The sequence below is a fragment of the Chlorocebus sabaeus genome, chromosome 10 (genome assembly GCF_047675955.1).
Source record: "Chlorocebus sabaeus isolate Y175 chromosome 10, mChlSab1.0.hap1, whole genome shotgun sequence".
In the NCBI taxonomy this organism is placed as follows: domain Eukaryota; kingdom Metazoa; phylum Chordata; class Mammalia; order Primates; family Cercopithecidae; genus Chlorocebus; species Chlorocebus sabaeus.
This window is the reverse complement of record NC_132913.1, coordinates 81,650,952-81,678,484: the sequence shown is the minus strand read 5'-3', so window position 1 is coordinate 81,678,484 and position 27,533 is coordinate 81,650,952.

Below are 27,533 nucleotides of genomic sequence, written 5' to 3'. Positions count from 1 at the left end.
TTTGGGCATATTAAATTACATCGTTATTAAAATTTAGCTAGTTATATTGAGTAGGCAATTAGATATTATAGGGAAAGAAAGTGCTAGAGTTAAAAATTTGGGTGTCATTAATTTATACATGGAATTAGAATGACTTAATACCCCGTATACGTACTATCCAAGACATTTGAATTACAGAAAGATAAAGTTGGATAGAAAAGAGATTCAATCAGCATAAAAATGTCAGCTCATTTATGTTTTGTTGTTATGTAAATTCTTGAAGCACAATGAAACATTGTATTTTAAGGTGATACTGAAATATTATAAGACAACACAGTTTTACTCATTTTTGCTTGTCTTGATCATTAGAAGATACAGAATTAACCAAAATGATCTCTAATGTAAGCATTTCAAATATAATAGAGTTTCCATTAAAATAAATTATTTTTATTTTAATTTCAATGTCCCGGATTTGTCAAACAAATATTATAGAGCTATTTCATATGACGATGTGATCTTACTAGTAGGTAGCTATGAACAACTTGATCTTGCCTCGTGGGTCATAGCAAAATGAGTTAGGTAAATGCTTGATCATAGCGGAATCAATCTATATTTTAGACTGAGCAAATCATACCATTTCACATGAAAAACTAAGCTAAGTTTCAGGAATTGTGTAGGGTTGGGAATGGATAGTATTAAATTTTGTTAGAGAACAAGAAATCCCATGAATCTCTTTTGCTGAGGTGTCAGAGCATTCCTTCCAGAAGTGTAGGTATTTATTATTTTCTTTAAGTGTTTTAGATTCTATTAACACATTCCTTTTTACTTACAGTATAATTAGTATACCTCAGATTCTTGAACAAAAAATGAGTTTCAGAATAAATATGTTATAAAAAGGTCAAAATATCTTATTTTTTGACAAGTAACTATATAACTACCATTGGAAAAAAATGGAATTAAATAAAAATAACTTGTGTTTCAGATGTTAATATTTAAACTTTAAATTTAAAAGTAGAAAGTAATACCATTATTAAGTGTGTTAAGTACTCAACCTTTATTAGGTAATTATGCCACCTGATTTCTTTAGAACAGTGATGTTATTTTAGTTACTACTTTAAAAACTAGTCTATATAAAGCAGATCTAGAAGTCAAGGGCTCTTGGCAACAATGTACGTTTCATATCTTTTTGCTGAACTAAGACTTACGAACAGAAACGGCACTGCTCACTGGAGAATTACATGTATTTGGGTAATCAATAAACTTTTTCTTAGTATACCTACTTTCATGAAAACACTCTTAGGCGGCTTCGTTTTTATACCATGGTTATGAGATAAAACTTTAAATCATTGTAATTTGGGGACAGGATTTCTCATGAGCTAAATATTCTAGGCCAGGTGTTGTAAACTAATTTTGTGTATACTGTCTCAACATGTTAAGACTAAAAGAAGCCAACTTCATAAATAGAAAATTGGCAAACAGTTGAGAGAGGTTAGGATTATCAGAGCCAGAAAAAAATAATACACACAATATTTCAGAGCCGGGTGAGGTCTGAAGAATAAAACAAAAGATTTTTATATTATACCGTTTTATTTTTAAATGAGCTAAGATAAATACAGTGTTTGAAAGTAATAGACAAATGTTTGAAATTGTTTATTAGTTAAATACAGTGGTTTTTATTGATAAAAGCAGTTTAAATTATGCAGTTTAATTTCTATAATATATAATAAGTCTAACAACAGTTATTATTTGTTTGTAAAAAAAAAAAAGCCTTAAAACTTTTGCTGTAGTGACATCTATACTCTTCATATAATGTTGATTTATCTTTCTGGGAGAATTCCAATTTTATCAAGTTGAAATTAGTATAATTTCTCCTATAATATCTCCTATATTAAATCACAGTTTTTAATAAATTAGAGTTTATTTAGCTAGCCTGAAATTTTAAAAAGTACTTACCCCCAGTGCATCATAAATGATTTCAGCTTCTATATTCTATTTGATGAATAATTTAATCAGTTTTATTTTAATTGAATTTTTGCCGGCTTAAAAAAGCAAATCTTGATTTTTCATTTAAAATATAATGTATTAGAGAAATCTAATCAGTTTCCTCTTCTACCCTCTTGAGAACATTGCTTTGATTTAATTTTTTATTAGATTGAGGTACTTCCTTGAGGTATTTCTCAAAAATTGTACATATTTTCTAAAACACTGCATTAAAAGTATCTTCTGTTTGTCTTTGTGTAAATTGATATCTTGATGGCAAATAAAATTCTTGGTCTCAGATCTCTTATTCCATAGCTGTTTTAAGTGTTTCTACTTCCTTCTGACATTCAGTGCTATAGGTAAGAAATGTGATTTTACAAATGAGGAATATGATGTCACTCGGGTTCTCATTCCTTTTTGAGCAACCGATTCCCCCATGGACATGCTAGTAACATTTTTGTGTCAGGATATTTGAATATTTTGTTCTTTTTCACTCATTCTTGCTGTAACTCTCACTCCAACTGTAGCTCTTTCTCCCTTACTGGTAAAGTAACCCTGCCAGGAGCTTTCACACATTGCACATTAGTGTTGGTGCAATGTTTCCCATGATTGACCACCATTCTAATTAGGAGGTAATGCAGCTAGCCTGAAATTTAAAAAATACTTAGCACTTTATTTTAGATAAGGTTATTATTTCTAGTATTTTCATTACTGTATATTATTACAGTCTGTCCTTTGTTGTCTCCTGTTATTTGTGTGTGATGCACTCTGCTTTAGTCTTTGTGCCATTCTTTTGTATACTTACAAGTGAAAGTATTTTGTACTTTTTTGGGACTTTTTTAAAATTTTATTTGATAGTGATGAGAACACAGTGTGAGATCTGCACTTTTTGCAAATTAGGTGTACAACAGAGTATTTTTTAAAGTAGGTACAATGTACAGCAGATAATTAGAGCTTCTTAAACTTGCGTAATTGAAACGTTATGCCTGTTGATTAGCAATTTCCCATTTTTCTTCTCCTATACCCAACCACTGTCCTGATATATGTATTTATCACATTTTTAAATCCATTCATCTGTCATTGGACATTTCAGTTGTTTCCACATCTTGGCTACTGTAAATAGTGCTACAATGAACATAGAAATGCTGATATCTTTTGAGATCCTGGTTTCAGTTTTTTGGATGTGGTGTGGTAGTTCTGTTTGTAACTTTTGGATAAATCACTATACTCTTTTTCATAAAGGCTGCACCATTTGCATTCCCACCAACAGTATGCAAATAAACTCAAAATGGATTAAATACTTAAATATAAAAGCTGAAACCATAAAACTCTTAACCACTGGAAAAAAGGGGCGGGGGGAAATGCTTCAGGACATTGACTTGGGCAAAGATTTTACTTATGAGAAAGATTCTGAAGGACAGGCAACAAATGCAAAATAGACAAATGGGATTTTTGTTAAGCCAAAAAGCTTCTGCACAGCAAAGGAAACAATCAACAGAATGAAGAGATAACTGATTAAATATGAGAACATATTTGCAAATGATTCATCCAACAAAGGACTAATGTCCAGAAAATACGAGGAACTTAACTCCACAGCAAAATAAAAAATAATTCAATTAAAATAAGGGCAAAGGATCTGAATAGAGAGTTTTCAAAAGACATACAAGTGGACAACAATATATGAAAAAAATGCTCAGCATCTCTAATCATCAGGGAAATGCAAATCAAAATGACAATGAGATATCATCTTACCTTGGTTAGAACGGTTATCAAAAAGAAAAAAATGTGTATCAAATGCTAGTGAGGATGCTGAGAAAAATGAACTCTTTTACACTATTTTATTCTTTTCATGCTATTTTAAATGAGATTTTTTCTTAATTTTTAAAAATATTCATACAGATAAATGCTACTAATTTTGCAAGTTAATTTTTTATTCTGCCACTTTGCTAAATTTCTTTATTAGTTCTATTAGATTTTTGTTAATCTTAAGGGTTTCCAACTTAGAAGATTATTTCATCTGCAAACAGAGATAAATTTACTTCTATTTGTCAAATTCAAATTCTGTTGTTTCTTTTAGTACAACAATGAATAGAAATAGAGATAGTGGCTAGGTGTGTTGGCTCATGCCTGTAATCCCAGCATTTTGGGAGGCTGATGCAGGAGGATTGCTTGAGCCTGGGAGTTTGAGACCAACCTAGTCAACATAAAGAGACCCTATCTTTTCTTTTTTTTTTTTTTTTTTTTTTTTTTTTTGGGCTGATACCTTTCTAAATGAAATTTTTTTATTTTTTATTTTTTTTATTTTTTTAATTTATTTATTATTATTATACTTTAAGTTGTAGGGTACATGTGCATAACGTGCAGGTTTGTTACATATGTATACTTGTGCCATGTTGGTGTGCTGCACCCATCAACTCGTCATTTACATCAGGTATAACTCCCAATGCAATCCCTCCCCCCTCCCCCCTCCCCATGATAGGCCCCGGTGTGTGATGTTCCCCTTCCGGAGTCCAAGTGATCTCATTGTTCAGTTCCCACCTATGAGTGAGAACATGCGGTGTTTGGTTTTCTGTTCTTGTGATAGTTTGCTAAGAATGATGGTTTCCAGCTGCATCCATGTCCCTACAAAGGACACAAACTCATCCTTTTTTATGGCTGCATAGTATTCCATGGTGTATATGTGCCACATTTTCTTAATCCAATCTGTCACTGATGGACATTTGGGTTGATTCCAAGTCTTTGCTATTGTGAATAGTGCTGCAATAAACATACGTGTGCATGTGTCTTTATAGCAGCATAATTTATAATCCTTTGGGTATATACCCAGTAATGGGATGGCTGGGTCATATGGTACATCTAGTTCTAGATCCTTGAGGAATCGCCATACTGTTTTCCATAATGGTTGAACTAGTTTACACTCCCACCAACAGTGTAAAAGTGTTCCTATTTCTCCACATCCTCTCCAGCACCTGTTGTTTCCTGACTTTTTAATGATTGCCATTCTAACTGGTGTGAGATGGTGACTCATTGTGGTTTTGATTTGCATTTCTCTGATGGCCAGTGATGATGAGCATTTTTTCATGTGTCTGTTGGCTGTATGAATGTCTTCTTTTGAGAAATGTCTGTTCATATCCTTTGCCCACTTTTGGATGGGGTTGTTTGTTTTTTTCTTGTAAATTTGTTTGAGTTCTTTGTAGGTTCTGGATATTAGCCCTTTGTCAGATGAGTAGATTGCAAAAATTTTCTCCCATTCTGTAGGTTGCCTGTTCACTCTGATGGTAGTTTCTTTTGCTGTGCAGAAGCTCTTTAGTTTAATGAGATCCCATTTGTCAATTTTGGCTTTTGCTGCTGTTGCTTTTGGTGTTTTATACATGAAGTCTTTGCCCATGCCTATGTCCTGAATGGTACTACCTAGGTTTTCCTCTAGGATTTTTATGGTATTAGGTCTAACATTTAAGTCTCTAATCCATCTTGAATTAATTTTCGTATAAGGAGTAAGGAAAGGATCCAGTTTCAGCTTTCTACTTATGGCTAGCCAATTATCCCAGCACCATTTATTAAATAGGGAATCCTTTCCCCATTTCTTGTTTCTCTCAGGTTTGTCAAAGATCAGATGGCTGAACGTACCTCAAAATAATGAGACCCTATCTTTTCAAACAATTTTAAAAATTAGTTGGGCGTTGTTGCATGGCCTATAGTCCCAGCTACTTGGGAGGCTGACATGAAAAGATTCCCTGAGCCCTGGGAGGTCAAGGCTGCAGTGAGTTGTGATTGTGACTGGGTGACACACCAGCCTGAGTGACAGGGTGAGACCTTCTCAAATAATAATAATAATATTGTGAAGATCATGAGTATCCTTTCTTGTTTCTGATCTTAGAGGAAAAACTTTCAGTTTTGGTATTGACTATGATGATAGTTGTGAACTTCTCATCAATGAGTTTTGTTATGTTGAGGAACACTCATTCTATACCTACTAAGTCAGGAGTTTTATCATGAAAGAGTGTTGAAATTAAAATGCATCTGTTAAGAATTTAATGTGATTTTTTTTTTCTTGAATCTGTGAATGTGGGGTATTACATAAATTGATTTGCATATGTTGAAATATTCTTGCATTCCAGGGATACATCCCACATGGTCATGATGTATGATTTTTTTTTATTTACTATTTTGTTGAAGATTTTTGCATATATTTATCAGATTTGTTGGCCTATAGGTTTCTTTTCTTTATTTCAGTGTCTTTATCTGGTTTTGGTATCACGATAATGCTGACTTTATAAAAAGAGTTCAAAAGGATACCACCTTCTTTTTAACATTATATTACTTTAAGAAGGATTGACAAACCTTTTTCAAATTTGGGGTAAATTCACCAGTAAAGTCATCTGGTTCTGGACTTTTCCTTGAGAGATTTTGTGTTATTGTAACAATCTTTTCTCTAGTTGTAGGTCTCCTCAGACTTTCTAGTTCTTCATGTTACTACTGCGTTAGTAGCTTGTAGGTTTCTAGAAATTCATTCATTTCTTCTTAGTTATTCAGTTTATTGGTGAATAACTATTCATAGAAGTCTATTATGATCCTTTTTACTTCTATGGTATCAGTTATAATGATGTCACTGCTTTCATTTCTTCAATGCTTTTATTTCTGAATTATTTCTTCGAATGTACTTTTTAAAAATAATTAGTCTAGGCTGGGCACGGTGGCTCACACCTGTAATCCCAGCAGTTTGGGAGGCCGAGGTGGGTGGATCGCCTGAGGTCTGGAGTTCTAGACCAGTTTGGCCAACATGGTGAAACCCCATCTCTACTAAAAATATAAAAACTAGCCAGTTGTGGTGGTATATGCCTGTAATGCCAGCTACTCCGGAGGCTGAGACAGGAGAATCACTTGAACCCGGGAAGTGGAGTTTGCAGTGAGCCAAGATTGTGCCACTGTACTCCAGTGTGGGTGACAGAGCAAGACTGTCTCAAAAAACAAAAAAAAACAAAAAACAAAAAAAAAAAGAAAGAAAAGAAAAGAAAAAAGAAAAAATAGTCTACTGTTTGTCAACTTTGTTTACCTTTTCAAACAACCAAAGCTTATTTCGTTGAGTTTTTTCCTATTGTTTTCCTAATCTCTGTTTTATTAATTTTCACTGTGATTTTTATGATATGCTTCTTTCTACTAATTTGGGATTAATTTGTTATTCTTTTTCTAGTTTCTTGTGTACAGTTAGGTTGTTTATTTGAGATCTTTCCCTTTTTAATTATAATTTTTATTGCAATAAGCTTCACTCTTAGTACTGCTTACCACTGCTTTTGCTGCATCCCATAAGTTTTGATGTCTTGTATTTCCATTTTACTTTTACATCTTGAGATGTAAAATTTCTCTTTTTCCCTATTTTCTAATTTCCCTTTTTTTCCTATTTTCTAATCTGCCTTTTAATTTCTCCTTTGACCTATTGGTTGACAAAAGTACATATTAAAGTTCACATATTTGTGAATGTCCCTGTTTCCATCTACAACTAATTTCCAGTTTCATTACATTGTGGTTGAAACGATAGTTGGGATGAATTCAATCATCTTAAATGTGTGAATACTTGTCTTGGGACCTAATATGATCTATCCTGGAGAATTTTCTGTCAGTGCTTGAGAAGAATGTATAGTCAGCTGGTGTTGGGTAGAATGTTCTGTATATGTGGATTAAGTTCATTTGGTCTACTGTTCAAGTCCACTCTTTGTTGATGTTTCTGTTATGTTGATGTACTTAATATTAAAAGTGGAGGATTGAAATTTCGTGCTTCTATTGTATTGTTATTGTTCCCTTCAGTTCTGTCAATGTTTGATTTATTTAGGTTTGTGTTCTGAGATAGATGATAGATAGATAGATAGATAGATAGATAGATAGAGCATTGCCCCTCTAGGCTTCTGAGATCACTGCTACTTCTTCTCATTCTATCTTCATCCTTAGTGTTTTAATATATGACACACTGCTGCTACTCTCCACTAGGCAACCCATCTGTTATAGGCTTTGTTCTTTAATTTTGAAAAATCATAACTTTCTTGTTTTAATTAAAAATAATTATATTATTCTCTTGTTGAAAAACATCAGGGAAGAAAAAAGCCTGAAAGATTAAATTTTTAAAAATACCTCTTTATTTAGAAATATTTCTTAGCATTTCATGATTATCATTATATAAAGACCTTGTTTTGTGTTTGTGTATAATACACTTGTATGTATATATATGCACACATATATGTGCATTTGTACACATGAGCACACATATGAAGACAGAGGGAGAAAGAATAAAAAGTGTTTGTTCAAATTTGCTGACATTGGAGCAGTCATGATCTTTAAAGGAGATAAGAAAAAGAGAGTGCTCAAAAGAAGACATTTATAAAGCCAACAGACACATGAAAAAATGCTCATCATCACTAGCCTTCAGCGAAATGCAAATCAAAACCACAATGAGATACCATCTCACACCAGTTAGAATGATGATCATTAAAAAGTCAGGAAACAGCAGGTGCTGGAGAGGATGTGGAGAAATAGGAATACTTTTACACTGTTGGTGGGACTGTAAACTAGTTCAACTATTGTGGAAAACAGTGTGGCGATTCCTCAAGAATCTAGAACTAGAAATACCATGTGACACAGCCATCCCATTACTGGGTATATACCCAAAGGATTATAAATCATGCTGCTATAAAGACACATGCACACGTATGTTTATTGCGGCACTATTCACAACAGCAAAGACTTGGAATCAACCCGAATGTGCATCAGTGACAGACTGGATTAAGAAAATGTGGCACATATACACCATGGAATACTATGCAGCCATAAAAAAGGATGAGTTTGTGTCCTTTGTAGGGACATGGATGCAGCTGGAAACCATCATTCTTAGCAAACTATCACAAGAACGGAAAACCAAACACCGCATGTTCTCACTCATAGGTGGGAATTGAACAATGAGATCACTTGGACACAGGAATGGGAACATCACAAAATGGGACCTATTGTGGGGAGGGGAGAGGGGGCAGGGATAGTATTAGGAGAGCTATACCTAATGTAAATGACAAGTTAATGGGTGCAGCACACCAACATGGCACATGTATACATATGTAACAAGCCTGCATGTTGTGCGCATGTACCCTAGAACTTAAAGTATTAAAAAAAAAAAAAAAAGTGCTGAATCACATTGTGTCTTTACGTTTCTACAATTATGTGTAATTATCTATCTATCTAATCAATCTATAACGTAATTATAGATCCTAAGAAGTCCCATAGTGTGTCCTCTACAGCTAGAGGCAAAGCCCAGGAATATCTGTAATTCCAACCCAAATCCAAAGGCCTGACAACCAACAGAACCAATGGACCAAGTCTCATTCTAAGTCCAAAAGCCCTGGGAACAAGGAGTGTCAATGTCTGGGGCTAGGAAAAAATGGATATCCCAGGTCAAGCAGAGAGCAAATTCACCCTTCCTCCACTTTTTTCTTCTATTCAGACCTTCAAGGAATTAGATGATGTTCACCCACATTGGTGAGAGAAATATTTATTCAGTCTGCCAATTCAAATGCTAATCTCTTCTGGAAACACCCTCACAGACACACTGACCTTCATATTGGATTAATGACTCTGGTGGACTTTTTCTTTTTCTTTTACAGAAGATTATTTATACCATAGTATTCAACCTACTTTAGAGTTACAGTTGATATTATGAAATAAAAATAATTAGACATCTTAATTCATAGAATGATCTTTTTTTATTTATATGGTTTGGGACTGTTCAAAGAGAACCCTTTATGGTTGGTAAAAACAAGTTTCCAAAATTGCAAAGCTAAAGACTGAACAAATTGTTGTCCAAATAGACCACCGAACATTTACCTTCTTCGACACATTCCCTTTAAATTCCTGACAATGAGAATTAGATACTTTAAAGTTATATAAAAATTTTATGTTTTAAAATTTCATGCACATTTAATTATATATGTATATAAAATAATATACACATATGTGTATATATACACATTTGTATGCATGTTTACATATGTACACATATATACACATATACATATAAATGTGTATATATACTGATAAATTGAATTAAGATAGTAATAAGGAAACTCCATTCAAAACATGGTTTGGGAATTTTCTTATAACATACATCATTCTTCACTATCATTCCTGAATGTGGAAGAAAAATGACTAATGCTTTCTTTACGGAAATATCATAAACTTAAATGTATTACCGCCAATAAGATGGCAAATCAACTGTAATGCTATATCCTAAAATTTCAAATACAAATTGATTGATGAAAAAAGAAGGCCACCTACAATCAATTGTACTGCACAGATAATGTCAATGTTTTAACAAATGGTGTTTTAATAGGCTTCTGAAAAGTTTTTTTTTAAACAAAACCATGCAGATCATTAATTACTTCATGTTTTCTGCCCCAAAATATTCTGAAGAAAGTAAGAATCTTAGTGTTATTCTCAGAAAAGGAATATCATTCAGAAAACATTTATGTCATGTTGCTTTGCTCAGAACTTTTGCTCTTTGGCATATAGTTATATGTTTTTTAACCTGAAGCATTAGAACTCTCAATCTGATCTTATAAAGAATCCCAAGTACTTCCATCTCTGTTTGAAGTCACTCTGTCAAAAATAAAGCAAATTTGTAGTTGCCGATTATTTGGTATTTTTGTCTGAATTAACACGTTAATTAACAAATGTCTCATGATGTGAAATCTAAAAATGCTTCCCTACCTCATAAAGATACTTCCCACTACTTTTCCCCACAACTTTTGTGAGAAAATACTTTAATTGTGAAAAATCTCTTGCAAAATAGGACATTTTACAAGATATAATGGTTTTGATACTCTTGTACACAGTTGTTAAATCTGTGTTAAATAACTAAAGCCAGAATTTAACAAGAATGACTTTTCTCTTTACAACCTCAATTTTAAACCCATACATTTTATTTTGTGTGGAAATAATTTTAACAACCATTAGCCACCTGCCCATCATTTTACAACAAGCAAGGCTCACCAAACCTGCAATTAGCCAATTACACAAACTATTATATTGCTTGCAATTGTCATCAGAAAAATAAATTCAAGCAGATTTCCCTATACTGCAGGAGAGCTATATCAATAGCTTGTTTGTAGTCTGGGATATAGCATGCCTTTTTTTTTTTTTTTTTTTTTTTGACAGTAATGACTATAAAGTAATTATCAGTTTTGTCACCCCAGTTTTCCCTGTAGTTGCATACAGTTAGATTCAGCATTAATCTCTTTTGTTTTCTTTCAAAGTGAAAATTTGCTGTTTTTCATCAAACTCCAACTTTGTGGACTAAGGATGTGATTTGTAGAAGTATTTCATTTGTTTGGTTGATTAATAGGTACATCATAACAGTTTCTTGACTTGAATTTTAAAATGGATATTTATATTTAAAATATAGATTTTCTCACTGAATGGATTAGATATGAAATAACACAGTTCTCTTAACCCTATTTGTACCAAAGACTCGATCCATTGGAAGCTTAAATATTATCTAACTGACTCATTCCCTTTCTTCCCTTGGCCTATTCGAATGCACAGACACAAAGGGTGTGTGCAGTTTTAACAGGATCACACATTTCAACAGACAGCAGGTTAGTGATTTTGTATATCCCCAATATTTTTTAAAAATCTGCTGGAGATTACAACTTTGGTTTTATCCAAACATATCTTATTTTTCAAAATCAAAATATATTTTTTAAATGTTTAAAAATTTAAGTTAAATATTTTTAATATCCCAGCTCTACCTGTGTTATGCACAATAAGAAGACCCAGTTCCTTACTGCCTTGAGCATTTTGCTATCTTTCATAAGTATTAAGACAACTTTAATAAAGGAACAGCTGGCATTATGCAAATTCATTGATAAGAGAATAACTAATATGAACAGTAAGTTACATATCTCTGACACACATTTCTTGGGGGAAACCTTTGAATGTGTATTCAACTATTAAAAATAAAAGCAATGACAATGAAATTAAAAACTCCTGATTTTAATATCATTTTTCCTTTATATTATAACTCTGACATCTAATATCAGGAAAAACAAACTTTAAATATTTCTCCAAAGTTTCTGCATAAATTCTTAACATGAAAATTAAAATATAGTATTTGTACTCAACATTTTATATTCACATCTCTCTGTATTTTAATACTAAAATAAGTCATCAATACAGTTATAGTATTCTTTGAAATTTTTTTACATAAATAGCAAAATTCAAAAAACTTTAACTTGTCTTTTTCTATTCATATTCCTAATTCCACAAAGCAGTACATGTCTAGATTTTGAGGCAAGATTTAATATGAAATTTTTACTAAAGTCTTATCACCGCTTTCTTACCCTATACTTATGTGGGTTCAACTTGTCCGGAGTTATCATCTTGGCATCACTTGAAGAGTTTTGGCCATCTCTGGGAAGCCACAGCAGATTGACTCCCTGACCTTAAGATAACCTTTTTCCCTGACCCAGTTTATGACCATTTGCCACAATCTCTTTTTAATTTTTTTCACCAAAGGTGATGTTTCTAATGATAATAGAAAAATGAAATAACTACTTCCTTCCAAATATAACCTGCTCTTTATATTGAAATGAAATCTACAGAAAAGCAAATAATAATGGACCCCAAATAACAGCTTTCCCAAAGAAACATCTATTGTACTTTTTTTTTTTTTTTATACTTTAAGTTCCAGGGTACATGTGCATAACGTGCAGGTTTGTTACATATGTATACTTGTGCCATGTTGCTGTGCTGCACCCATCAACTTGTCAGACCCCAAATAACAGCTTTCCCAAAGAAACATCTATTGTACTTAAATATTTGAGATGATGTTGAGCTGTGTTAAATCCAGCTTATTTTCCTCTTGAGTCTTTTCTCATCACAAATTCAAAGTATACTAAAAGCAGGGAAGTCATTTCGCTCTGTGCTCTACTATAATTTTTAATATGTGAACTTTTATAAGGCTTGTTTTCTTTGATTGGCTGATATCTTAAAATGACTAAATTATGTATTTAAATTTTTTGTAAGAAAAGTAATATTTAAATTAAATAAACAAAATGCATTCCTTTACAATATATCTCTTACAAAGCAAACTTTGGAAATGTAAATTGCATGATTAATGTAATTTATTGTATTGATAACTGATAAGCATGTAATTCACAATATTAACTTTTTGTTTTTGTTCCAATGAGAAAAAATTTTAATTATATTAGGTGAACACTTTAGGGAGAGAAGAATCAGAAAAATAAAGCAAATTTCTGCAGACATACTAATTTATCCTTGTAGCATATTTTCACAACAACATAAAAGGTTAATTTTTTAAATTATACATTAAGTATAGACAATAATGTTAAAATTATATTTAGCATCATTGGCTCTGCTTCACAGCATACAAAATCTAGTTGACTTTCATTTCACGGAATATAATTAGGAAAAGAAATTGAAGAGGAACAGAGAAAACTAGACTGAATGAATAAAATATCATTCACTAAAATGAGCCAATTCAAATGCAATTAAAACTTCAAAAAATGTGTTAAACAAAATACAAAAATTGAGTCCCAGCAACATAAGGAAATTGTGTCAAATCATTTTTTTCTAATTGTAGTGAATTGGTTTTGACACTTGTAATCTCTGATTCTTATTGGCACTTCTTTGTTAAATTACAAATCACATCTCTTAGAAATGAAGAATAAACTATTGTAATAAAATAATTTATTTGGACAAAACAGTTAACTTATCAGTTATTAATACATGCTTATTTTTTAGATACATTGTAAACTGTTTTTTACATGTAATCACTGATACTTGACCTTCTTTTTAATATTTATGTGATTCCATGTGAGTAAACCTATTTTGTTCCCAGTTTAATTTATTTCAAGCAATTTTATAATGCATTTAGCCTTGAAAACTTTTATTTAAGAAATACTAAAACATTAAACATATAATTAACCATCAAAGAAGCTGTTCCTAATCAAACTAGGTTATAACTCATAACTCCACCCACCAAGGCTATCTCTCATTTAATGGTGGTTCTGAGGTACATTTAAAGTGATAATAAAAACTAAATATGGCCTGACAAGGATTTCATACTTCTATATTTGAATCATTGTGGATGAACTGCAACCTAACTTAATAGGGAGACAAGATTGAAAACCTAACTTAGGAGTATGCACCTGTAACAACAGCTGAGTCTTGGCCAATCTCAGAAGCCACATGTCAACCACTCGTACACTACTGAGTGTTCAAACTGTGTTCAAATAAGGCAAACACCAACCTGTACCTGAAGGAGGATTTCTGTTACCCCTTCATGGGACTCTCGATAGGGATCTCATTTCCTTTACTCAGCCTGCCACTCTCAACTCTTTGTGGGAGGAAGTATGAGAGCAAATGAGGTGAGAACTGGAGTGCTCACTTGGACCCGCTGTGTTTCACCCTTCATGGGAGGGAGCACACAGAGGAGTGGGTGCAGGAGCCACAGCAGGTGCTTCTAGGTGCTAGCAGGAGCAAACTCCATGTTGGCCCTGTGGGAGCATCCATTGCTCTTTATCTCTGCTGTCCCTGGATTGCTTAAGTGTTCACAGCTCAATGGGCCCTCTACTTTTGTGCTTAAGGCAGCTGCCTTCTGCCAGTGAGGGCAAAGGGCCATTGTGAGAGCCTTTTGTATCCATATTTGTGGCTCCTGAGCTCTTGTCTGATGTCCAGGAAAAAAAGAGGTCACACGAACAAATTGAAGGATGGCAAATGTGTGGGATGTTATTGCTGATGAAAGTAGCTCTCAGCAGGTAGGGGAGCTGAAAAAGGTATGGGGTGGGCAGGTAATCTTCCCATGAAGAATTTTCCCCTTTAGATTATTCTCTGAAGTTACACCGTCAAGCTGTCCCTCAGAAGTCAAGCCGTTCCTCTCCAATGTCCAGCCTTAGTCCCCAACATCCAGCTGTTTCTCCTCTCTGTCAGCTGAGTCTGGGGTCTTTACAGGCACAGGATGTAGGGTGGGGCAGGCCATGGGTAGTTTAGGAAAAGGCAAGAGGGATAAGTTTTTCAGTTTGAGGGTAGGATTTTGTTGGGTACCTGCATTTTTCTGCCTAGAATTTTTCTGCCCTCCCATCCCTATAATAACCAATTCAGCTATTCCTGTACCTCACTTCTGATTTTTATATGTCACTTTACTTTATTTGTCTATAAATTTGTTCTTACCACAAGGCACCCCTGGAGTCTCTCTCAAACTGTTGTGATTCTGGGGGCTGCCTGATTCACAAATTGTTCAATTAAACTTCTTTAAATTTAGTTTTTTTGTTTTTGTTTTTTTTTAAACAGATGTATCCGAAATGGGGTCTGAAGTACAGCTGCTAACAACTCCCATGAGCAGAGTGAACAAGCAAGGGACCTGCTGGACCCACTGTGTCCTTTGAACTCTCAGAGCAGGTGGGAATTGTGGTAAGTCCTCTCTCAAATTTCAGAACTCCATGGATTTGTGTTTTCAGTTCTACAAGTTTACTTGAGCAAATTTTGTTCCATATTGAGTTTGGAAGTCATGACAGAAACTGGACTGGGTCCAGGATCAAATTCGATCTTGTAATTAACTGGCTTGGATCCAGTTAGAGGCCTCTTACATATGACTGGATCAGAAAGAAACTGGTAGTAAGTGGTAATATTGCAGGGCTGTAATATTTGGGTTTTGAAAATTCATAGGGATTTTTGCATTCTACCCCTTTGTTTCATTTTTCTTGCATGCTTAGCTAGGAAGAAAATCATTGGGTGAGTTAATCAAGGGAACCAGAAAGCAAAGCCAATAAATTAGGTAAAAATGGATATTTAATTTCTGAAAAACTGGGTTTCTTCCAGCTTATACATTAGGCCCAGGAAGCAGCAAAGTCTTACAGAAATGGTGAAATCTTACTAAAGAAAACTTACAGTGGAACGTGCCAAATGAACAACACACCGAAGTGTATTTAAAAATGAGAGCTTGCAAATTAGTGTCACCTAGGGATGCCTATTAATATGCAGAAGCTTCTAAAATGATTTAGACATGATGGGGCCCATCAAGGGGCAAGTTTGAGACTTGCTAGTTTGATATTGGGTGCTAAGCAGAGTGGCTAATTAAAGTCTATGTTTGTCACTCGTATTTTGCACTGACCAGAATGGAAAATGCTAATTTGGTTACCCCGTACAACCCCTTGGGAAGCATTTTGCAAAACTGAGAAGATTTTGCCTGTGGTTTCATGATTTTTCTTTGTGATGCAGCTTGGCTCCTGGAACTACAGTGTAGCAAGCAGGGTCACCAGGGCTGCTCAGGAAAGGGGAACGCAGAACATGACATGCCAGCAAAAGAGTAAGAATTTCTTACCAGTTAGACTGCTGACCTCTGTCTCTCTCTGTGCCAACTGGTTTAATGAATGGTAAAAATCACTCTTTATCTCCTCTGTAAAGTTTTGATTAACGCAAAAAAGAATTCTGAGGCTAATCTTAAGCTGTAGTGAATCTGGTATACTTTGTACTATGAATTCATCTTCTGTATCTTTCTGTCATAAAGATGGGTACCTTAGCATAGAATGTGAGCTAGGACACCTATAAGCCCTCTGATCAAGATGACCCAGCAGACTGTTCAGTTATGTTCTAGGGACAATGAGTTTTTGTTTTTGTTCCAATGAGAAAACCACGTGGCAGTACTTTCTCTTTGTCTCCACCGTCACAATGGCAGCCAGGGTTCAATTCCTGGCTCAGGAAATGAATCCTTTCTGGTTTGATATCTGCATGACTTTCACCATTTGTTAATTCTCTTCCTCTTCATGAACTGTCTTGAATTTTCCTTTCTGTAAGAACCTGGGAGGTTACTTTTGATAAAGTTCAAAAGCCAGATATATTGGCAGTTGGGCATGGCTAAAGTGAGGTAGTAAGAGATTTAAAAGTACTCCACCTTAAAGCTAATAATCCAATGAAAAAACTTAAAAACTAGCAAATGAAAAATCCTACAATTACTGGATCTTCTTCTGTCTGTGTAGTTATATATGTGTTGTGTGTGTGATGTTTATATAAAAGAGCTCTAATTAATTAGCTTAAAGAAAAATAATTGGTTAGATCAAATGTTTTGAAAAACAAGTAAAAACTGTAATGCCTTTTAGTTTATGTGACTTTAGTAGTCTTTGGGAACTAAAGACAGTTTTAAAGATTATTGGTTAAATAAAAATATCTTCAAAAATGTAAACATTTGGTTTAGATTATGCAGGTCACATATTAGATTTGCTAAACACCTTAAGGTTATAAACTGCTTCTTTGACTTTTAAACATTGTTCAATTTACATATTTTGAAGCACTAGACTCTAGATAAGGCCTGGGAAATGTGGAATTAGCCATGTCCCCTAGTCATGCAAATAAGGTTATAAACAAAAGAGATTTTATATAAGAAAAGATCTTTGTTGTGTGGTAAATTATTGTCCTGAAATAAAATGACTAGTTTTTTAAAAAGAGGGATAGTTAGGACAAGTCAGAAAGTTCAAGCGTGTCTTAGAAGGTCTGCATAAGTCATGAAAGAATTTGTGAAAGAGAATTGATGCAAAAAATGTTGTACAACTTGCCTGCTTTACAGCTAGGTAAGGCATATGACAAGTGGTGAAGTTAGCCACTCCGCTTAACTTCTCTGGAAAGACTGGAAAAAGTCAGACCTTATCTGCACTTCTGTCTGTGTCCTAGGCCTCACACCTAGTACATAACTAAAATTTCCTACTTACCAAGGTTTTCACCAAAAATAAAAGTCGCTAAGATTTAATATTGTAACATGTAATTGAGATTACTAAAAAAAAAAAACAGTTTTACATGCAAGGTGTGTAAGGAAAGTGAAATGTGTTTTTGGTAAAAAAGTTATAAGAAGGCATGGAGATGTGGATGCTTTTGCCTAGATTAGAAGGCTAAAGAATTGTTTTAAATTTGATAAAATAAAGCTAAATATTTGAAAAAGTTATAGAAGGTTTGTGAAAATATAATCTTATAAAAAGAAATTCTGTGTGAACATTAGCTATAGTTAAAGGGGTGTTATTAAGTTTTTCTCTAAATTGAACATTGGAACAAAAGCACAGCAGGTTTTTCTTAGAGCACCAATCTGCTCTTTCACACAAATTGTAAAGGGTTATATGATAATCTAACCTTATGGTAAAACTGATTAAGATTGGATAGATTTGTCGATAAGATTTTATTAAAAATTGAAGTAGACATTAATAGTAGACTAATGCAAGGGTGACATTTGGCTCTCTCTCTTGAACAAGATTTCCATGTAATATTAAAGCGTGATGACAAATTTTTGTTTGCTTTTTGAATAAATTACTGAAAAAATAATAGAAAGACAAGAGACAGATTATTTGGAAAGCTAAGTCTTCCCTCTATCAATGAGTAAAGGTATTTGTCTTTTTAAAACATTTTGAGTCTTTATTTTGACTAAATAAATGATTTATGGTGACCTGGAATTCTATTTCATAATATCAAATGTTTTAGACTTTTAACATATATGATAGGCTTCCCAAAGTCAAATTTCAGCATGAAAATGATCTTTTCTAACCTCTAACTTTGGGGTGCTACAGAGGGCCCCCGAAGCACCCAAAAGAGAGGTAAACAGGGCTATTTGATATGTTAGGTTGCATGGGAAGCAGTGTCAAACTAAGAGATAATGTTCAACCTTCTTTATATTTTAGTTTATATTTTAGCATATGTCATCAACATATTCCAAAATTGTATGGGATTTCTATAGTTCTAGTATGTCTGAGTATTTGTTACCTATCATAATTATGGTTAAGTTTTTGTAGACCACATAAATAACCAAACCTCCTTGTCTATTGTGTCTTTATAACTATTTAAAGTCATTTTCACAATTAATTGCTTAATGCAGATGCAGTTCCTAAAAACTTCATAAGCACATAAAATCCTAGAATATGGTATCTTTTAGGAGGTTCATTAAAGGATGGAAAGGACTAAGAAAGCACTCTTGAATACAGGTTTCTAATAAATATAAAATCATATCATGTGTAAGAATTTCCCAAGAATTCCCCAATTCCCCAAGAATTGGACTGGGTAAGAATTCCTGAAACTTTAATAAAAAGACTGACTGGTTTATAAAACTGATAACACAAGTAGAATGACAATTATTTAAATACCAAGTAAATAGTTTGCCAAACTTTGCTACATCAGACAATACTGAAATTTTTAGATATACAATTTGAATGAACTCCATGGTCTAAGTCATATTACCTATGATGACCCCCCAGTTACCAGTTATTTGCACCTAAATTGGAAAAATAACGTATTCAAGGGGACATAAGTCCTATGTTAAACATTGACTCATGGAAAATCGGGACAGCTGCCTTGTCTTTCCTGAGCCGTTAAAGCTTTTATTATTAAAAGTCCTGCATTCCGTGACTCATTATGGAAAAGATAAAATAATCTAAATTAAATATATTGGTATGGTAACTTTTAAATTGCTAAAATAGTTTATAACCATTTTTTGGTTTGTCAAACCCATATTCTTAAGAAAAACAATCAAAGCTTCAAGTACATTTAGTTACCTGATGAGTCATTTAAACATTTTATAAGGCAGTTTCATTCAATGGTCATTTTCTATGTGTTTTCTGATTGGGGTAGATTCTGATCTTGCCCCATGTAAGAGGGCTGATGTTATAACAGTAAATTATTATGCTTCAGTGTATTTTCACCAGGTAAAGAAAATGAGTTTTTTACAGTTCACAGAGGACAGTCAACCCCTTCACAATCTAGAACCTGAAGATTAGATCATCTGAAAACATCAGAGAAAGATTGCTTTGCCATCCCTACTGCAACAACACCTTGAAACTTGAACTTTGGGTTTATAACCTCACAACTGAGAAGGGTCCCTCCACACTCTTGAAACTGTACACCCATTGGACTGCTTAAGGACCAGTTAAAAGGAAAGTCTCTCCCAGAAGAAGACTGCATCCTTGATGTGAACAGCTTTTCCCAAGGTCATGGTTCAAGACTTCTCTACTATCATGAGACTCTTATCTTTGAACTTTTTTTCTTGTTTATGCCTCTATGAATAATGGAAATAAGAAGGGAGTCTGTTTTGTGCACTTATGAGATGTACTTTTTTTTTTTGTAAAGGATTTTGTAGCCAACCTTATACATAGATAAAAGATGAAGGCCCAATTCAGGTGAGAAAGTTTAATGGTACATACTTTTCTTCATATTCAGTCAGAAACAGAACATTGATTTACTATTCTTACCCACATCAAGGGTTAAAGAGAATATTACCAGAAGGCCTTTACTCTTCTAGAAGGGCATCATTTTTCCATGGTTTGGAGTAAAAGAGGCAATAACCAGAAATGTAGCCCTTATGATAGGCTCTATAGCAGATTCTACTGTAAAGCCTATGGTCACACAACAGACTTTAAATTTTCTTGTGAAAGTTATGCTAAGTAACTGAATTGGTTGAACAGAAAATTAACTGTGCAGCTGGCTGGCACTGTGGCCTATGAAGAACTACATTAAATGAAGATTATAGAGATTCAGCTGTAGGATATTAACAAAAAGACTCCCTATCTAACTCATTCTTTACTCTTTTCAATTTTAGGTGATTTGGTTTATGGGGAGTCTGAATAAGGAGCATACTCCAAACTCTTGGTATTATCCTCCCAATAGTAATAATAATAGTTTCCCTGGTGCACTGTATTTTCTCAGAGGTTCTAAATGTTTGCATTCAGCCACCTCTAGAATGTCAAACGGTCTGTCTTTACCTGAATGACAAGAATTGAAAGAAGTATACAATCATGAGGACACTGTAACCTATGAATGAGGTGCTGAGACAGGAAACTCAAAATGATGGTAACTGAAAATGATGCTAAGGCCCTAAGTTGTGGTCACACTTTCACCTAAGTGAGAGCCTGACCAAAAAGGGAGAATTTTTAAAACAAAATTATGAGAAGCCATTGTTTTAGACTAAACTCATGCACTAGACACCAACAGACCAAATCAAACTAAAATGAAGTTGGTCATGCTAACTGTGCCTAGAACAGATCAGGTTTTGTTTTTCTCCTCTAAACAGGATGTTCCAACATAAGGAGGTACCCTCTATTCAAGTCATTGTTCCTACCTTTGCAAAACTCACTGCTCTACTATTTCTCAGTGGGCTTAAAGACCAAATAAGTATACTTACGGCATTGATAGTGACATCAATGACAAGAGTTTTGTTCAATCTCTCAAAATTGAGAAAATGACCAAAAGAGGGGAATTGCTAAAGTAGAGTACATATGGCCTGAGAAGGATCTCATACATCTATATAGAAGTCCTTATTGACAAACTGGAACCTAACTTAATAGGTAGACAAAATTGAAAACCTAACCTAGGACTACTACCTGTAATGATAACTGAGTCTTGGCCAATCCCAGCAGCCACATTTCAACCAGTCATATCCTGTTGAGTGTTCAAACTGTGTTCCAATAAGGCAAACGCCAACCTGTAACCACTCCAGTAATTCCTGTACCTCACTTCCAATTTCTGTACATCACTTTACTTTTTTGTCTATAAATTTTTTCTGACCATGATGCACCCCTAGAGTCTCTGAATCTGCTGTGATTCTGGGGGATGTCTGATTCATGAATCGTTCTTTGCTCAATTAAACTCCTTTAACTTTAATTCAGCTGAAGTTTTTCTTTTAACAAAAGAAATCAAAACATGAAAATTGGTGATACAATCTAACCACACTCATTTCCAATGTGTTTTCTTTATTGTTAACAAGTTGGTATGGCTCATTATCAGAGCCTATGGTACTAAAGAGTAGAAAAACTTCCTGGAGAAATTGACAGTCTGATTAAAAAGATATCAGGAAGAACTCCTTGTTAAAAAAAAAAAAATAGGTTATCTATTATTCAGTCTTAAAAGTAGAATACCTCTTTGGTTGTGTGATTACTACTATTTATTATACAAAATGCAAATTCTCTGAAAAAGTTGGCACTTTTAGGCATAGGGATAATTTTTTTCTTTGTCTTTTTTGTTTTGTTTTTTCCTTGCCACTGCCTTTTGACTCAGTCTGTGATCTAGTTCTTTGATACTTGGTGACATATCAAAAAGATGCCAAGACTTTTTGGGAATTTTCAGCTATAAGAACCATTGTTATGTTCAATTCAAACTGGGCTCCCACTGGTGAGCCACTTATCAATCACATCCCAGGTAGTACACCTTCAGCCTTTTTCTCCAAGGCTGCTCTTGTCCCTCCAGGCAGCCTTTTTTGATGCGCACTTTCAACAACTTAAGTTTGATTTCCTTTGGCAATATCCATTTGACCCAGGGACAATTCAAGCTTTCTCTGTCTGATGAATAAAAAAATTCCTTGCCAATCTGCCACTAGAATTTCTTGAAAAACTAATTGGTAATTTATATGACTATTTTTCCCACCACCCCTGCTGAAATGCAACCTACCAGAACTGGGAAGGTGATAACAAAATGCATGTGTTTGATCATATTTTTTAGCATTTCTTCAGCCTTATGTATTACCAGTAGTCGCCTTATGCTTTTATACTTTAATCCTTATATATCAAAATTGCTTAGAGAACAAATGTTATATGAAAGGTTATATTATTAACGTTTTATAAGTTGCATATGAGCCATATGCATACTTCTTTCTCTCTTTCCATGTATTCTTTATGATGCCTAAAATCTATACAAATAGTACAGGACCAGTGAAAATTAGCATGTAAAGCCTGGAGTCCCTGAGCCAGAAGAGTAGTTTTCAAAATTAAAACTTTTGCTGATTTTATAAATGCACCAATATTCTTGAAAACTTTATATATTTTATGAAAACTTGGCATTATATTGGTGATTATCATTACACATAGCAACACATCTCCTATACATAGAAATTTAAGATAACATGTATTTGAGTAACTTGGTTTGTAAATACCTTTGAAAAATGAATATCTTAAAAAGACATAACACTATATATTAAAACAAAGAGACACAGTTTTATAATATATGAATTATTCAGCCACCAGCTTGGGTTGGCAGTCTTTCTCAAGTAACAGTATAGCTTCATATTTAGAGAAAGATTAATGACTGAATTCTATTAAAAACTATAGAAGTGTCTTTAAATAATTGTCCATTTGGATGTACCACAATGATATTTCCACAATGATTGAGTTTACAAGTTGGATTTACAATACAATACTTCTTATTGAAAACAACTATGTGATCTTATATTATGAAACAATTATTTTCTGTTTAAAAAGTATGGTAATTTAATTAGGGTAGAAAAACAGAATGAGAAGAAAGTACAAATATATTTAAATGAATATATAAATGAATAGAGAGAGAGATTCAAAGCTTTCTGAGGAATATAGTTAGACTTTAAAAAATATCAAATGTGCATATTTTCTGGAGTTGAATTTTAGCAAACGAATCGCATAAAGCAGATCACACTCTAATCAAAATAACAATGTATGCAGTTGGTGCTAAAGTAATTGTGCTTTTTGTCATTAAAAGTAATAGCAAAAACCATTTACTTTTGCACTAAACTAATAGCTGCTAGTACTTTCGTTAGTAATTTTAATTATTTACATTTTCCTCTTGATTTTTCTTAATGCTGGTCATATCATTTACTAAAGATATGTACTAGTTCAGTTAATGTTTCGTTAGGGGATAAAACATAGAAAGTGGGTTTATAGTCAATTATCTGAACAAAATTAGTATTTTTTCAATACTCTTCCAGAAAATTACATGGATTCAAGCAAGATTATATATGAATGTAGGATATCCATAAATCAGTAAAAAAAAAAAAAAAAAAAAATTCTTACCTGCTTTTTTGTCAGTAACTACATTTTTATTTTTCTAGTGTAGATCATTGCAGATGAAACATCACATCATTGACAAGAGTTTAAAGCTTTAATATTGTACCAGGGAAAAAAAACAGCATTTCAGTCCTGGAAATGAAATAGTTCAATAATTCATAGAGTGCTAAAAATTTCTGTTATCAAACATTATATCATCAAAGTCAGTAAGTAAAATGTAGGTATAGTCCTTCCACTTTATTTAAAATACTCATGAAAGTGACTTGTAGTACACCTTTTAAATCTACTCTTTTTCAACATAATATAATATAATGTTAAAAATAAGTTAACTTATTAACAAATTATAAAAAACATTTTCTCTATAGTTTAAAAAAGTTTTATCTAATTATTGTATCATCTCAAACTTTTCATACTTTGACAACTAGCATAGTCTTTCTTTTATTACATATATTTTGCCCATTCACCTTGAATTTACATTTTTTATGAAGAGGTTCTTTTATAATGCACATTTTTAAAAAACAATTAATGGAAAATATGTATAAAACAATTAAAACAAAAATAATATTGTGAGTAAATATACATAGTGATCAGTTTTCCTTTGTGTGTCAGGTTTGGAAACACCCATCAGTCTGAATAACAATAACATTCTTAATATTAATTAATTAATTTTTCTACATATAATTGAATAACACAAGTTAGCAAAATTAAGCTTACTTTTATTAGGAAAATAAAAGCATATGACAAATAATCACTGGGTCAATTTCTCTGAGATTACATATAAAGACATTAATTTGAAAAGTCATAACATTGACATCTAGAATGTGCAATATCACAGTCATAACCAAATAGTTACTAAACACAATCCATTTAAGAAACCAGGCCCAAATACTCAATAAGCCCACGAACAGTGAAGTCATAAGCACTGCCACAGATACAAGACTAAAAGTAAAAAGCTAAGGGTGTCAACCAAAAGGTAATTTAATCTTTTAGCCACTCTTTGCTCTGAGTCTTAGCAATGCAAGGCCCACTCCAAAGGTAAAAGTAGAGAGTAAATTTCTACCGTTTTGGCTTTTTGTGGGGAACTTAGGTGTGGTGCCAGCCTTCAACTGGATCAATATCTCTTACCATATATAAAAATTAACTCAAGATGGACTGAAGAATTAAATATAAGACCTAAAACTATAAAAATCACAGAGAAAAAAAAAAAAAACTTTTCTGGACGTTGACCTAGGCAAAAAATTTATGACTAAGTCCTCGATAGCAAATTCAAGAAAACAAAAAATATACAAATATGACCTAATTAAACTAAAAAGTTTCTGCACAGCAAAATAAATAATCAGCAAAATACACAGATAATATTAGGATGACATTTTCTTTCACTGTGTGCATCCAGCAAGGGCTAATATTCAGAATCTACAAGAAACTCAAACAACTAAACAAGAAAAACACTAATAACCTCATTAAAAAGTGAATAAAGGACATGAACAAACATTTCTCAATAGAATACATGTAAATTGCCAACAAACATGAAAAAAATGCTCCACATTACTAATCATCAGAGACATGAAAATTTAAACCACAATAAGATGCCATCTCTCACCACTCAGAATGTTTATTATTAAAAACTCAGTGTTGACAAAGATGCTGAGAAAAAGGAACCCTCATATGCTGTTGGTGGGATGGAACTTAATACAACCTGTTTGGAAAACAGTATAGAGATTTCTCGAATAACTGAAAAGAAACTAGTGTTTGATCCAACAATCCCATTACTGAATATCGAAAAGAACTCATATGAAAAAGATGCCTGCACTCAAATATTTATCACAGTACTATTCACAATAGAAAGTCATGGAATCAACCCGTGTTCATCAACAGATTATTGGATTTAAAAAAAATATGAAACACAAACAGAAATGCACCATGGAATACTATGTAGCCCTAAAAGAGAATTAAATCATGTCTTTTGCAGCAACATGGATAGAGCTGGAGGCCATTTCTCTATGTGAAATAGCTCAGAAACAGAAAGTCAAATTCCTGCTTAGAAGTGGGAGCTTAACAACGGGTCCACGTGAACATACAGAAGGGCGTAACAGACACTGAAGACTCCAAAAGGTGGAAGGGTGGAAGTAGGGTGAGGGTTGAATGATTACCTATTGGGTACAATATTCACTATTTAGATGATGGGTATATTAAAAGCCCAGACTTTGCCACTACATAATGTGTCCATGTAACAAAACTACACTTGTACTTCCTAAATCTGTAAATATTTTTTAAAGCTTCAAATGATTCCTTTAGCCTGATAGTCACATTCATGTATAGTCAGTTTCTTCCTCACTGAATATAGGCCTTGCCTATGTAACTTATAGTAGTACATTGTAAACATTATAGCGCGTGACTTCCACGTTGAAAACATTCAAGACATTTTATTACTACTTTTATCTTGCTCCCTCTTGGAGCACTCACTCCTGTGGACACCAAGACTATGATCTGGATATCCCAGCAAATCTATGAAACAATCCATATGTCAAGGGATCATGGCATATTTCCCACAGGAAGTACAGACTTGCCAGTCATGTGAATGAACAATCCTGGAGCTGAATCTTCCAGCCCCATCAAGCCTTAAAATGACAGCATATCTTGCTAATACTTGGCTATAAAACCTTGAGAAATCCTGAGCAAGATCTAACCAACTAATTCCTTCCCAAATTTCTGAGCAATATAAATTGCGTGAGGTGATAAACACTTTTTATTATTTAAGCCCCTATATTTTGGAATAACTTTATACAGCAGAGAATATTAATATACTAAGGTATCTCTCATCTCACTTTCCCACACAATATATTATTTTTTCATTCTCCATCATAGAACAAATGAGATAAGAATTGGAAGAATGCTAGTGAGTGGATGTGGAGGGGGGAAGTGATTTATTGACTTCATTTATACAATATTCTAGGCAATAAACATAGACATCAAGGTCCATGGCCGCTTTACATGATGAAAAATGAAAGTTACTGCACTTTATCAGTTATAATAGTGAGAATAGTGGGAGAAATAAAAGGTTCTACCTCAGTTGAAGAGGACCTCATCAGATGAATGCCTATCAGACTCAGTAAGTTGGAATGTATGTGATCTTCTTCAGTTATCCTTTGGGAAAAAGGGCTTGATGGACAAGATCAAGGACCACCACATAACCTGTTTTTGGCAAAAATATGGATGGGACTAAATCTCTCGTAATAAAAGAAGAAAGAAAATAGGCCAAATAATGCTGTGGACAACATGCATTATAAACTTTTCCTGAAAATAAAATCTAACTTTTGTTCTGCAGCTGGCAAAAAAAAAAAAAAAAAAAAGGTTTGTCGGATGTAGAACAAATGTTAGATTTCTTATACACTTACTCAAACAATACTAAATGACATAAGACAGTTGAATACCATTCACAATATTTTTGAAAAGATTATAGAGGTGTCAAGAATGTACACTCAGCCATAATGTCATTTTTTAGGGAAAGTCAGAGAAATATATACATACTTTAGGGACTCAAATAATTCAGGTCACCTACTTGAAATCAATACATAAATACATACACCAGTAAAGTGAGCATGTGAAAAATGCAAGAACTGAAAGGCTGTAATGTAAAAGTTCAAGAAATGAGCATTATAATCACAGATATAAATGTGAGTTAAAATTATTTTTAGAACTGGATAAACAAATACGATGATATATGATAAACAACATTCTTTGAAGAAATAA